This window comes from Vigna angularis, chromosome 7 (assembly GCF_016808095.1).
Source record: "Vigna angularis cultivar LongXiaoDou No.4 chromosome 7, ASM1680809v1, whole genome shotgun sequence".
Lineage (NCBI taxonomy): Eukaryota > Viridiplantae > Streptophyta > Magnoliopsida > Fabales > Fabaceae > Vigna > Vigna angularis.
In genome coordinates this window covers 33,095,325-33,108,425 of record NC_068976.1, presented here as the reverse complement: position 1 = coordinate 33,108,425, position 13,101 = coordinate 33,095,325, and the positions used below count along the sequence as shown (strand labels likewise).

The 13,101-nt window shown below is 41.5% G+C and overlaps 1 non-coding gene across 1 annotated transcript; it reads right to left on the bottom strand.

The window, feature by feature from the left end:
- Positions 1 to 1,140: 1,140 nt before the first annotated feature.
- On the bottom strand, positions 1,141 to 1,214 carry TRNAI-AAU (transfer RNA isoleucine (anticodon AAU)). The gene has a single exon. It is a non-coding gene; the product is annotated as a tRNA-Ile (tRNA).
- Between the last annotated feature and the right edge of the window lie 11,887 nt (positions 1,215 to 13,101).

The window sequence follows — 13,101 nt, the reverse complement described above, 5'->3', positions numbered from 1 at the left end:
GTTACATGTAACACCTGGATTTCTAAGATCTCATGGGTTATTAAAAATCCGTAAAACTATAAATTCATCATAGTGCATAATGGTAGTTAAAGAACAGCTTATCCAATTACATTATTTCGAGTACCAAAGTAACAAAGAAAATACTCCAATTATATTGTCTTAACTTGTAAAACGCTTTAAATGAATCTCAAGGTTCTTCCCCATATCTCTTGTGTCAATAACGCCTCTAGAACATACGTAGCATTATTTGCTCACGTATAAAACATTATACGATCATCACCGATCATTTCATTCCCCAAAACACAAAAACGTACATGTCATGGGTAAGCTACGGATAAAAAAATCATAAAAACAAGATACATACATACTGATTATATGAACCATAATTAAACACAACAAAATACATATCTTGTACTTATACCAACCATAATCAAACACATAGAAAGATACATACCTTATGATTATCTCAACGATAATCAAACATCTCATACTAAGTAGTAATAACAATATGATTCCTAATCCTCTAACATAGTCATTTCAATCATACAGAATTACTCGAGGCTTTTAATATTAAAATAGTAGTCTCATTTATTTTGGTCCATTAACACTTCTAAAATAACATTGTCTAGGTCTTCAGAAATACAAACAAAGTACCGATATAAATATCTCATGGTTTGTCACACTTCAACTTATTCAATCCAACTATAATTGCATTTCTCAATGGTAAACAATAAAGTCTAGTCATAGCAAACAATTATATTATACATGAAATGAATTCTTAACTCACAAGGATCAATTTTGCAATCTTTTATAAATTTTATAAATATGTTAAAAACATTAATCTACTATTTGAATAAAAAACTTATTATGAAAGTGAACTCAAAATTGAAATTTTGAAGCTTTTTTTTTTACTTGAAAATTATAATTAAAAAACACTAAACTTACTTTTCACAAATTACATCCAAATTTAGCTAACTATCATATGAGTGAAAAAGTATAATATCATATTTGTCCTATGGTTGTCGATTGGATAGGAAGAAATTGGATAGATGGTTGTCGATTGGATAGGAAAATTTATTTTGCCTACCTTTAAACACTTAAAAATGATTTAAATAAATAGATAAATATTAAAATTTAACTTGGCCCATGCAGGTCTCGAACCTACGACCTTCGCGTTATTAGCACGACGCTCTAACCAACTGAGCTAATAGGCCACATTGATATTTGAAATCAATATTAAATCAAAGATATCCAGTGATGTTAAAATTGTGATTTTATAATAACTTTTCAAAAATGCACTTTTTCTAACATGCACTTATTTCTAACATGCACATATTTCACATGAAATGGACTCATCTAATAAATGACTATTACATTAATAAAGTTTGATAATATATTATTTTAGTAACCATACTATGATTCAATATATATATATATATATATATATATATATATATATATCAACATTTTTTCTTTTATTCTAGTTTGTAATTGATTCAACATAAGGTTTGTAATAATGTTCAAAGAAAAAAGAACCTTAAATAAAAAAAAGGACCAAATCAAAATCGGATTAATTATTTATAAGGTTTTTTGTTGTTGCATGTAACACCTGGTGTTAATTAGACTCACTTCTATTACTTTGGACCTATCGATTTGTTGTTATGGATAATCGTTCGGCTTGTTTTGGTCATTTGTGGTCGAACGTTCTCTTGTGAGCATTCGGTTATGTACGTTCGGTTTTTGCTGGGTTGTTCGGTCTTTGTTGTTTACAATCGTTCAGTTTTATTTATGTCGCTTGGATTGGCTATATATTGTAGCCTTTCTCTGTTTACAGAAGTAATTCAATCTCGAAATATTCAGATCATCTTTCTCTCTGTGTTTTTTCTCTTCTTCCTTTTCTCGGTTTGTTGTTTCTTCATTTCACACTCGAATCCAACAATTGGCGCCCACCGTGGGACAGTGAATCAAGAAACTCAAGAAGTGATGGCAACCAAGTTCGATATTGAGAAGTTCAATGGTTCTAATGCTTTTAGGCTGTGGAAGATCAAGATGGAGGCTATCTTGATACATCAGGGATGCGGTGAAGCTTTGAAGGGTGAGTTGAACATGAGTGTTGCAATGTCGCAAGTAGAGAAGAAAAGAATAGTTGATAAAGCAAGAAGCGCAATCATACTGTGTCTGGGTGATAAGGCACTGAGAGAGGTTGCGAAGGAGAAGACTACGGCTAGAATTTGGGCAAAGTTGAAATCTCTGTACATGACGAGATCGCTAGCTCATAGGTTATGTTTGAAGCAACAACTATATTCATTCAAGATGACAAAATCAAGAACCATAGAGGAGCAGCTTGCAGAATTCAGCAAGATTGTTGATGATCTGGAAAATATTGACGTGAGGTTGGAAGATGAAGATAAAGTTGTTATTCTTCTGAATGAGCTTCCAAGAACCTTTGAGCATTTCAGGGATGCCTTGCTCTATGGTAAGGATCAGGTGGTTACTCTAAAGGAGGTTGTGACGTCAATTCGAACCAAGGAGTTTCAAAAGCTCTAGGATTCGAAGGCAGCCGAGGAGGTGGCATCTAGGCTGATTCGGTGAAAGGGAAATTGAAGAAGCAAGCTAGAAATGGGAAGAAGTTGAAGCCAGAAGGTGTGAAACATGTGAGATGTTTCAAGTGTCAAAAGATGGGACATATCAAGAAGTATTGTCCAGAGAAGTGCAAAACCGTTCAGCCACCGAAAACTGATGATGCGGCAGAGGCTTCTAAAGGATATGAATATGTTGGTGTTCTGGTGGCTTTGTCTGAAGATTCTCAAAGGAGCTGGGCCATGGATTCTGGCTGCAGCTATCACATGTGTCCAGTGAAGGAGTTCTTTGATAATCTTGATTAGAAGGAGCATGGAAATGTGCTGCTGGGAAATAACAAGGCTTGCCGAGTGCAAGGAGTGGGGTCGGTAAGGCTGAAGATGTTTGATAACCGAGAAATGGTACTGTAGGATGTGAGGTATGTCCTGAACTGAAGAGAAATTTAATTTCAATAACTTCCTTTGATCTTGGAGGTTACACCACAAAAGTCGAGGATGGAGTGATGAGGGTGTGTTCTGGAAATTCGGTGGTTGTCAGAGGTAGAAGGAAGAATGGCCTGTACATTGTAGAGGGATCCACAATCATTGTTCATGTCGCAATAGCAAGTGGGAAGACTGCGAACAATGCTCAGCTTTGGCACTTGAGGATGGGTCATATCAGTGAGAAGGATCTTGAAGAACTTGAAAAGAAAGGCTTACTTCTTGGTGATAAACTGTAGAAGTTGGATTTCTATTATCTTTGCATCTTGGGGAAATCACATAGAATACCGTTCGGTCAAGGGAAGCACTTAACCGAACGACTATTTGACTACGCCCATGCTGACTTGTGGGGGCCTGCAAGAACTCAAACTCATGATGGAGGAGCGTATTTCCTGAGCATAATTGATGATTTTTCAAGAAGAGTGTGGATTTCCGTTCTGAAGAATAAATCTGAAACGTTTCAAAAATTCAAGGAGTGGCATACTCAGATCGAGAACCAATTAAGGTATAGGCTGAAATGTCTGAGAACTGACAATGGTCGTAAGTTTGTTTTAGAGGAATTTAATGAGTTTTGCAAGGTTAAAGGGATCAGGAGGCACAAGACTGTGGTGGGAACTCCTCAACATAATGGTTTGGCTAAAAGGATGAATAGAACAATTCTAGACAGGGTATGGTGCATGCTGCTTAGATCAGGGTTATCAAAGGCTTTATGGGGAGAGGCTGCGAATACAGTCGTATACCTGATTAACACGAGTCTGTCTTCGGCTCTCAATTAAAAAACACCAATGGAAGTTTGGAGTCGACAACCGACTAACTACTCAAACTTGAGGATGTTCAGTTCTTTGGCATTCGCGCATGTCAAAGGAGATAAGTTGGATGTCTGAGCAGTGAGAAGTGTATTCCTTGGATTTGTTGAAGGAGTTAAGGGATACAACTTGTGGAGGTTAGATACTAAACAATCCAAGCTGATCATTAGTAGGGATGTCGTTTCTAACGAAACAAGAATGGCTATGGATGCTGAAAATCCTGGATGCAAGAAGAAGACGCTCGTTAAGGTGGAGCATACTACTAATGGGGTCGTCCGGTCGTTGACTGAGAAAGACCGAACGGGTGAAGGGCAAGATGAAAACGTTTGGTCATTAGAGGAGCACCGAACGGGTGAAATGTTAACAGATCTTGGTGATGAAACAGATGGTATATCTGGTGATGTGAGTCACTCAAGAGGAGTTGGTGATGAATTAAGGAATTATCAGCTTGTCCGCGATAGGAAAAGAAGGATCTCTACGCCAACCAAACGGTTTGGAGAGGCGAATTTAATTTGCTACGCCTTAAATGCTGCTGAAGATCTTGAAAGCTCGGGTGAACCGAGAAGTTACAAGAAGGCTCTTCACAACAGAGATTGTCATCTTTGGCAGGGTGCTATGGAGAAAGAGCTGGAGGCATTGAGGAAGAATAACACCTGGAGATTGGTGGATCTGCCAAAGGGTAAGAAGGTTGTAGGTTCAAAATGGATCTTCAAGAAAAAGGAAGCTATACCCAGGGGTGAGAAAGCAAGTTACAAAGCAAGACTTGTTGCCAAAGGCTTTACTCAGATTGAAGGTATAGATTATCGTGAGATTTTTGCTCCTGTCGTGAAGCACTGTTCCGGTCAGAGTTTTAATGGCGATAGCTACTCATCCAAATTTGCATCTAGAACAGTTGGATGTGAGGACTGCTTTTCTACATTGAGACTTGGAGGAAACAATTTATATGAAACAGTCGGAGGGATTTACTGTGGATGATAGAGTGTGCCTGTTACAAAAGTCTATTTATGGCTTAAAGCAAAGTCCAATACAGTGGTATAGGAAATTTGATGATTTTCTAATGAAGCTGAACTTCAAGTGGTGTAATTATGATGACTGCGTGTATACTCTGAACCGTGACAGTGAGGTACTGTATCTTCTTCTATACGTGGATGATATTCTGATTGTCAGTAGTGAAAGGAGCATGATTCATGAGATGAAAGCAAAGTTGAGTGGTGCTTTCGAAATCAAGGAGCTTGGAGAAGCAAGGCGGATCTTGGGCATTGACATAAAGAGAGATAAACTGAAGGGAAACTTGCTTTTATCTCAAAAGAGTTTTTTGCGGAAAGTGATTTCAAGGTATCGGATGACTGAATCCAAACCGGCTGGCACACCGATCGGTCAACACTTGAAACTCACCAAAGAACAATGCCCAAAGACCGAGAATGAAAGGAGGAAGATGGAATCTGTTCCATTTTCAAATGGGATTGGGAGCATCATGTATGGCACGGTCTGCGCAATACCTGACCTTGCGCATGGGGTAAGTGTTCTCAATCGGTTTATGATTGATCTTGGACAAATTCGCTAGGAAGCGTTGAAGTGGATGCTTAGATACATACGGGGGTCTCTTGATACTGGATTACTCTTTCAGAATAACTTTCAAGGTGGAGGTTATATTGAAGGCTTTGTTAACTAAGATTTTGTCGGGTGCATGGACACAAGGAAATCTCGTTCGGGATATGTGTTTACACTGTTCGGTAGTGCTGTAAGCTGGAGGTCTACATTGCAAACAGTTGTTGCCCTTTCAACCATTGAAGTTGAATACTGTGCGCTCGATGAAGGGGTAAAGGAGGCACTGTGCTTAAAATGATTGATTCGGGAATTGGGTATTGATCAAACGACCGTCCAGGTTCATTGTGACCGTCAGAGCGCCAAACATTTGGCCAACCATCAGATCTACCATTCTAGAACAAAGCATATTGACGTCAAGCTGCATTTTGTCAGGAGCATTGTGGAATCCGATGATGTCCAAATCTGCAAAATTGCATCTGAAGACAACCCTGCAGATATGTTGACTAAGCCGCTCGCTAAAGAGAAGTTTCTAAAGTTGTTGTCTAGGATTGGTTTTTTACCGTTCGGTTTGTAATTTTGTATCGTTCAGTAATTTTGTTCTTCCTTGTAATAATTGAGTCTAGGCGGAGATTTGTTCTGGGCTGTTCCGTCTTTGGTGCTTACGATCGTTCACTTTTATTTTTGTCGCGTGGATTGGCTATATATTGTATCTTGTCTCTGTTTACAGAAGTAATTCAATCTCAAAATATCCATATCAACTTTCTCTCTGTGTTTTTTCTCTTCTTCCTTTTCTGGGTTTTCTGTTTCTTCGTTTCACACTCGAATCCAACACCGGGATTTCTAAGATGTCACGGGTTATTAAAAATCCGTAAAACTCAAAATTTATCATAGTGCATAATGGTAATTAAAGAACAACTTATCAAATTACATTATTTCGAGTAGCAAAGTAACGATGAAAATACTCCAATTATATTGTCTTAACTTATAAAACTCTTTAAATGAATCCTGTTTCAGTATAGTTATTGGGACCGAGACACGAACCTGATCAACGACGTCATCACCTTCTCACAATGCAGTTATCCTTATATCTTCCAGTTGCACAGGGCTCTTCGGGGAGAATGGAGTGGGTACCTGCGAAGGCACTACGACGCTCAAGTCAGAAAAAGGGAATGACTGAACCTTTTGGTTCAATAATCATAATTAATATTTTCTCTCTCTTTTTTCCATTATCAAAACGTACGCATTTCCTTTAGGATTTTCGTATTTAACCTAGAAGTAAAATGAATCATTTACCTAAAAATCCGGTTAGTTGGATAATCCAGTCACCTGATCGTGATCCTCGTCTTTGATATTTGGTTGGTTAATTCCGTAACTTGCGCTTTCATAGTTATACATTTGTAACCGCTTCTTCCTTAGTTTATCCGGGTTAATTGACCCAGTCTGAATAAGGCTGACCGAGCGGCTGTTGACTCTTAGCTTGACTGGGTTAATTTGACCCATGCTGGTTGCCATTTTTAAGTAACGGACGATCGCTATTAAGACGATCGATACCAGGGTCGACATTGACAAGCGTATGGCATTGACGAGCGTATGGCATGACGATTGTCTCGTTGGCATTATCTTACGATATCACGATCGTTTTGTCTAGGAGGTTGACGATCGTTCGGAAGCGATCATTTGACTATTCGCTAATACCTGGCCTGTTTACTATTGCTAGATGTCCGGATAAAGGCGATCGTTCAGTCAGTCGTTTGGTTTATTGTTGACAACCGCTCGACTTCAGATATTCTACCATACATAATGCCCCGCGAGTCCTAGTTAACCAACGTGGTTTAAGCGTGCGAGTTAACTATAGGACGTTGAGGGTAACTGCTGCGCACCATTTTGTTGAGACATTCTATGGTTTCCCGCTCTCGAGGGTATTTGTAAAGCCGTGAAAATAGAGTCGTTGGATTGTGCTAATCCTACGGCGTGTGGTGTTCCACTGTCAGTTTTCCCTTCATTAATGTGAAAGACAATGTGAAAGGGCATAAGAAATTGTGGTAGCAACATCATCATTTCTGCTTCAGTGACGGTTCTCTTGCCTCGCTGGTTCTCTTGCCTCGCTTCAACTTTACTTTTCTCGTTTACGAATCTATCAGGTAAACCTTAATTCTTTCCCTGTGCTAATTTGTTTATCATTGACGATGGAAGAAAAGGGGTTGAATGAAGGTGTTGAAGTGCCAAAAGTATCGTCGGCGGGAAAGTGCCACGAAATCGCCTCCATTGTTGGTGGTGAGAGTGTGTTTGTATATGGGAATGTACTAACTGAAAACCCAGAAGATCTAGCTTCCTCATCATCTGGCGACAGCGGTTACGATTGGGCTTCACGGGACATAAGTGATTTTTGTAGCTTGTTTAAAAATAGAGTAGTGTTGGAAGATTGGGTAGATAATAGTTGTATTCTGAGAACCCTAGGTTACAAATCCTGTATAAAGTTGGTGGCTTGCCGTGAAAATGAAAGGGTTTTTCATGGAAGAGAGAGTGTCGCCCAAGACTTTTTCTACTTCTATTCTTCGTTATTCTATTATATGTACATTAGGTTGCCTCTGAGTGTTTTTCAGATGGAGGTATTAAAAACCCTAAATGTTGCTTCCACCCGACTACATCCCAATAGCTGGGGATATATTCAGGCATTTGTTGTTGTGTGTCAAGCCTTGGCCATTAGGCCTACTACGCCATTGTTTCTGCATTTCTTTAGATGTCGTCCTATCGCCAAAAGGGGTTGGGTGTCGCTAATATCTGAGCCTGGTGACGCCCTCCTGAAACAGTACTCGCAGTCGTACAGGGGTTTTAAAGATAAATTCTTTAGAGCGTCGATTCTCGATTCAGGGCAGGCATTCTTTTTTCATGAAGATGGGATCCCGAAATTTTCCCTGTATTGGACGCAAAATCCACTAAAATTTACCTCATGGCCTGAGGATAAGATGACTGTTGGAGAACTGGAAGCTTTGAGTGTGTTGATGGCACTGTCTCGCCCCTTTTCTTCCCGTTGAATCATAAATTGCCTTGAACACGATGACTTCAACTCAAGGGTGTTTGGTATGTTTCTCTTATTGGTGTTTTTGTATATAATTTGATTATTGTTGACTGTGTGGGATGAACCTGTATTTGCAGAGATCATGGGGAAAAAGGGACCAGTCCGTAATTGGTTCAAAGCCATTGCCAGTGCTAAAGCAGGCAGTGGGTGTCCAGGCCCATCTTTAGGGACCACTCAACTTCCTCCAAATGTGTGGTCGTCCTTCCCCGATGAAGTGGCGATCGTTGAGGAAACGGAGGGGTAAGGCTATCGACAAACCGGGCGCTGCTCCAAAGAGAATGAAGGAAGTTGACGAGGGGACGAATCGCCCTCTTCCTAATGGCGTGTGGGATCCATCTTTCAACCTTAGCCATAAGATTGATTTTAACCTGGACGACTCTGAGAAAAAGGTTGTGGAAAGCATGACTGAACAACAAATGGCCGATGCGATGCTGGAACTAACAAGTCGAGCAGCTATGGCCGCTTGGCACATGGCGTACGCATCCGATAGGGGCGTTTTGAGGGTTGAGTTGCAAAAGGCGCAGACCCAGCTAAAGGAGTTGGCGGACGTCCACTCTCACTGCGAATAGAGGCAAAAACAATCTGAGCAATTGTTGAGTGAGGCTCAAGCGCTGTTGAATAATGTTCAGACAGCCGGATTTGTGATGAAAAGAGAACAGGATCAGTTGCAGAGAGAACGGGACCAGTTGGCGACTGAGTTAGAGCAGTCAACGAAAACCGTGGCTGCTTTAACTAAAGAAAGTGATGGTCTACTCCTTGCTGCTGCCGAGGAGAAAGAAATAAGAGAGGAAATGAGCGAAGCAATAATTGTGGAACATATTAAGGGGTTCAAGAAGGCTTTGAGGCAAGTAACACATCTTCTTCAAGTGTCCACTGAGGGAGTGGAATTTGATCTGAGAAAGGATGTGTATGAAGGTCAATTGGTACCTTTAGTTGAGATCCCAGATGATGCTTTCATGGAACCTGAAGAAGGTAATGATGTTGGAGTAGCTGCTGTTGAGGGACCTAATGCCGAAGCTATCGGAGGGTTTGTTGCGGGGGTCACCAGATGTTGTAATAGATTAGACTGTAATGTATTGGCGTGGCCATGAGCTCTTTGTATTTATTTGTTTGTTAGGAACAAACTTCATATGCGTAGGATTTGCTTAATTTGACGTTTGACAAACACCTTTACCGCGCATGACTTGAGTGTTCACTGTTGTTTGTTATTATTGTTTCGTGAATGGTAGATGCTCTGAGTGAATTTAATCTAGACTTGTGAATGATCTTGTAGATTGAATGTTCTGGGTGTTCCAGGGCGAACATATACCAGTGGGAGTGTGTCCTTTTGATTAATGCACCTTGGTGTTCAAGGAAGAACATCTACTAGAGGGAGTGTATCCCTATGCGCCATGATCTGGGTGTTCTAGGGCGAACATCTACTAGGTCGACCGGTTTTGTAGCGTTTGTCCCTGGGACTTGAAACTTGTGTGTGATTATGTGGTGTCGTAGGAGGGACATGTTGGTCGGTTTGTTGAGCATATAGTGGATGAGGAATGAAAAAACATTCATTATTGTAGGTAGAGAAATAATGTTTCATAAACATGGAAATGATAAATTTCAACTGAAATAATGTTTAAGGTGAGTGGCGTTCCAAGTGTTGGGGATGGTTTGCCCATTGAGAAGTTCGAGGCGATATGCCCCATTCATCAAGTCCTCTGTTATGCGGAAAGGTCCTTCCCAGTTGGCTGCGAGTTTTCCATGAGCTCGTTTTTTTCTTGCTTCTCCTTGTTTCCGCCATAAAAGATCACCATTTTTGAAAGCTCTAGGCTTGACTTTAGTGTTGTATCTGCGGGAGAGCATTCTTTTTTGAGCTGCCGCACGAACTGTGGCGACTTCTCGTCGCTCAGGTAGCGTGTCGAGGTTCATCTGCAGCTGCTCATCGTTAAGGGTCGTGTCGGTGATGCTGCGTCTAAGTGATGGCTCCCCGACCTCGACTGGAAGCATGGCGTCCGTGCCGTATGTCAAATTAAATGGAGGGTCCCCTGTGGATCCATGTGGGGTGCATCTGTACGCCCATAGTACTTCTGGTAGTTCCTCGACCCATAAACCTTTAGCCTCGCCGAGTTGTTTTTTCAATTCTGTGAGCAGCGCTTTGTTCGCGGCTTCTGCTTGTCCATTAGTTTGTGGATGTTCTACTGAGCTGGTCACATGCTTAATCTCCAAGTTTTTTAGGAAATCTTCTAACCTTTTCTCAATGAATTTCCTGCCGTTGTCCGTGATGATTTTTTGTGGCAAATCGAACCGGCATATTAGGTGCCAGATGAATTTCTGTACTCGTTGGGCACTGATTATGGACAGTGGTTCGGCTTCTATCCATTTAGTGAAGTAGTCGACCACCACCCGGAGGAATTTGTTCTGAGCTTTTGCGATTGGTAACGGCCCAACTATGTTTATTCCCCATTGGGCGAACGGCCATGGGGAGATGATGTCGTGCAATTCTTCAAGAGGGACGCGGAAGTCATGACCATGCGCTTGACATGAGAGACATTTCTTGACGAATGTCTCACAATCTTGGTCGATCATTGGCTAGTAATATCCTGTGCGTAGTACACGCGCTCTGAGCGTGCGTTTTCCTGAGTGGAAACCGTAGATCTCGGTATGGAGTTCACGCAGAACGTAATCTGCTTCGTCTGCCGATATACACTTCAACAAGGGTGTGGTGTGGTCGCGCCTGTATAGGTCATCACCTATATGTAGAAAACGAGCGATGCGTTTTGACTCGCTTGCGATGATTTTTTCTCCTCGCTCCTGCTTCATCATCAAGTCATGTATGTTTTGTCTCCAATCAGCTTCGTGTGTTGATACATCGGTGGCGAAAGTTTCCACGACTGGGTGGTCCAGTATCATCTTGATGATGGAAGATAATTGTGTTTTCTCTCTTGAGTGAGTTAACTTGGATAGGAGATTTGCTCTTGCATTTTGTTCCCTAGGCACATGAATGGTGCTGACATCGACAAAGTCTTTGAGGAGGGTGTTTGCTTTGTGAAAGTAGCGCAGTAATTGATTATCTTTAACCTGGTAGGTTTCGTTCATATGACCGACCACCAATTGTGAATCCATCCTGCATTCTAATCGAGCGACTGTCAATTCTTTGGCTAGGATTAAACCAGCAATCAAGGCTTCATATTCTACTTGGTTGTTGCTAGCTTGAAATCAGAATGTGATGGCTTGCTCGATGATTAGGCCATTTGGTCCTTCTAGCACAATACCAGCTCCCCCACCTCTTTTGTTTGAGGATCCGTCCACGTTAAGGAGCCATATTGGCTCTGAGCTATCAGGTATGGTGTTAGTTCGGCTGCAAAGTCTGTCAGGTGTTGTCCTTTGATGGACCCTCGAGGTTCAAAACGTAGTCCGAACTCAGAAAGTTCTACTGACCATGAGACCATGCTTCTTGCCAGGTCGGGTTTTTTTAGGATCTTGGCGACTGGGTGATTTGTTCGGACGATCACTTGATGGCTCTGGAAATATGGTGGAAGTTGACGTGAGCAGGGCCAAGGCTACCTTTTCGATTTAGGAATACCGCTCCCCCGCCCCCTGTAACGTTCTGCTAACAAAATATATCAACTTAAGGATGGGGGTCTCCTGTACCAAAGCGGCACTTACAGCATGATGGGATGCTACGATGTACAGCTACAAGTCAGATCCTGCTACCAATCGTGCCATGATTAGAGGGCTGGTGAGAATGTGTTTAACAGCACCGAAGGCTTTTTCGCACTCATCGTCCCAGTGTCGGGTGGTGCCCTTCTTCATGTTCTTCAGGATAGGCCTGATGTGTTCGGCCAACTTCATAATGAAGTGTGATAACGCTGTCATTCGGCCAACTAGACGTTGTACCTCTTTCAGGATTTCTAGGCTCTGCATTTCAAGTATGGCCCTACATTTGTCTGGGTTGGCCTCGATTCCCCTGCATGTTAGCATAAAACCCAAAAACTTCCCAGTTGGGATGCCAAAGGTACATTTAGATGGGTTTAGTCTCGTGTTATATCGTTGTATCTGGAGGAAAACTTCCGCCAAATCTTTGAGATGTTGTTCCACAGATTGACTTCGGATGACCATATCATCTACATAGACGTCTATGCATTTGCCGATTTGATGGTAGAAGACTTTGTCCATAAGGCGCTGGTAGGTTGCTCCTGCATTCTTCAGACCGAACGACATTACTTCATAACAGTAATTTACGCGTTCAGTAATGAAGGCTGTTTTATTCTGATCGGGTTCATACATGAGGATTTGGTTGTACCCCGAATACGCATCGAGGAAGCTTAATACAGTATGTCCTGAGGCCCCATCTACCAACCGATCAATGCCTGGAAGGGGATATGAATCTTTAGGGCAAGCTTTGTTAAGGTCAGTGAAGTCCACGCACATTCTCCATTGGCCGTTCGGCTTTTTGACCATGACCACGTTCGACAACCACGTCTATATTGGTTCTGGGATCTAAGTCAATCGCAGCTATTTCGGCTCCTATGGCTCTTCTTGGTGGCATGAAAGGTGTGACCTTTAAACTGGCAACGTAACATTGTCGAGCCGTTCGCTGATCGGCCCTTACCATACACACGGTGCCTCT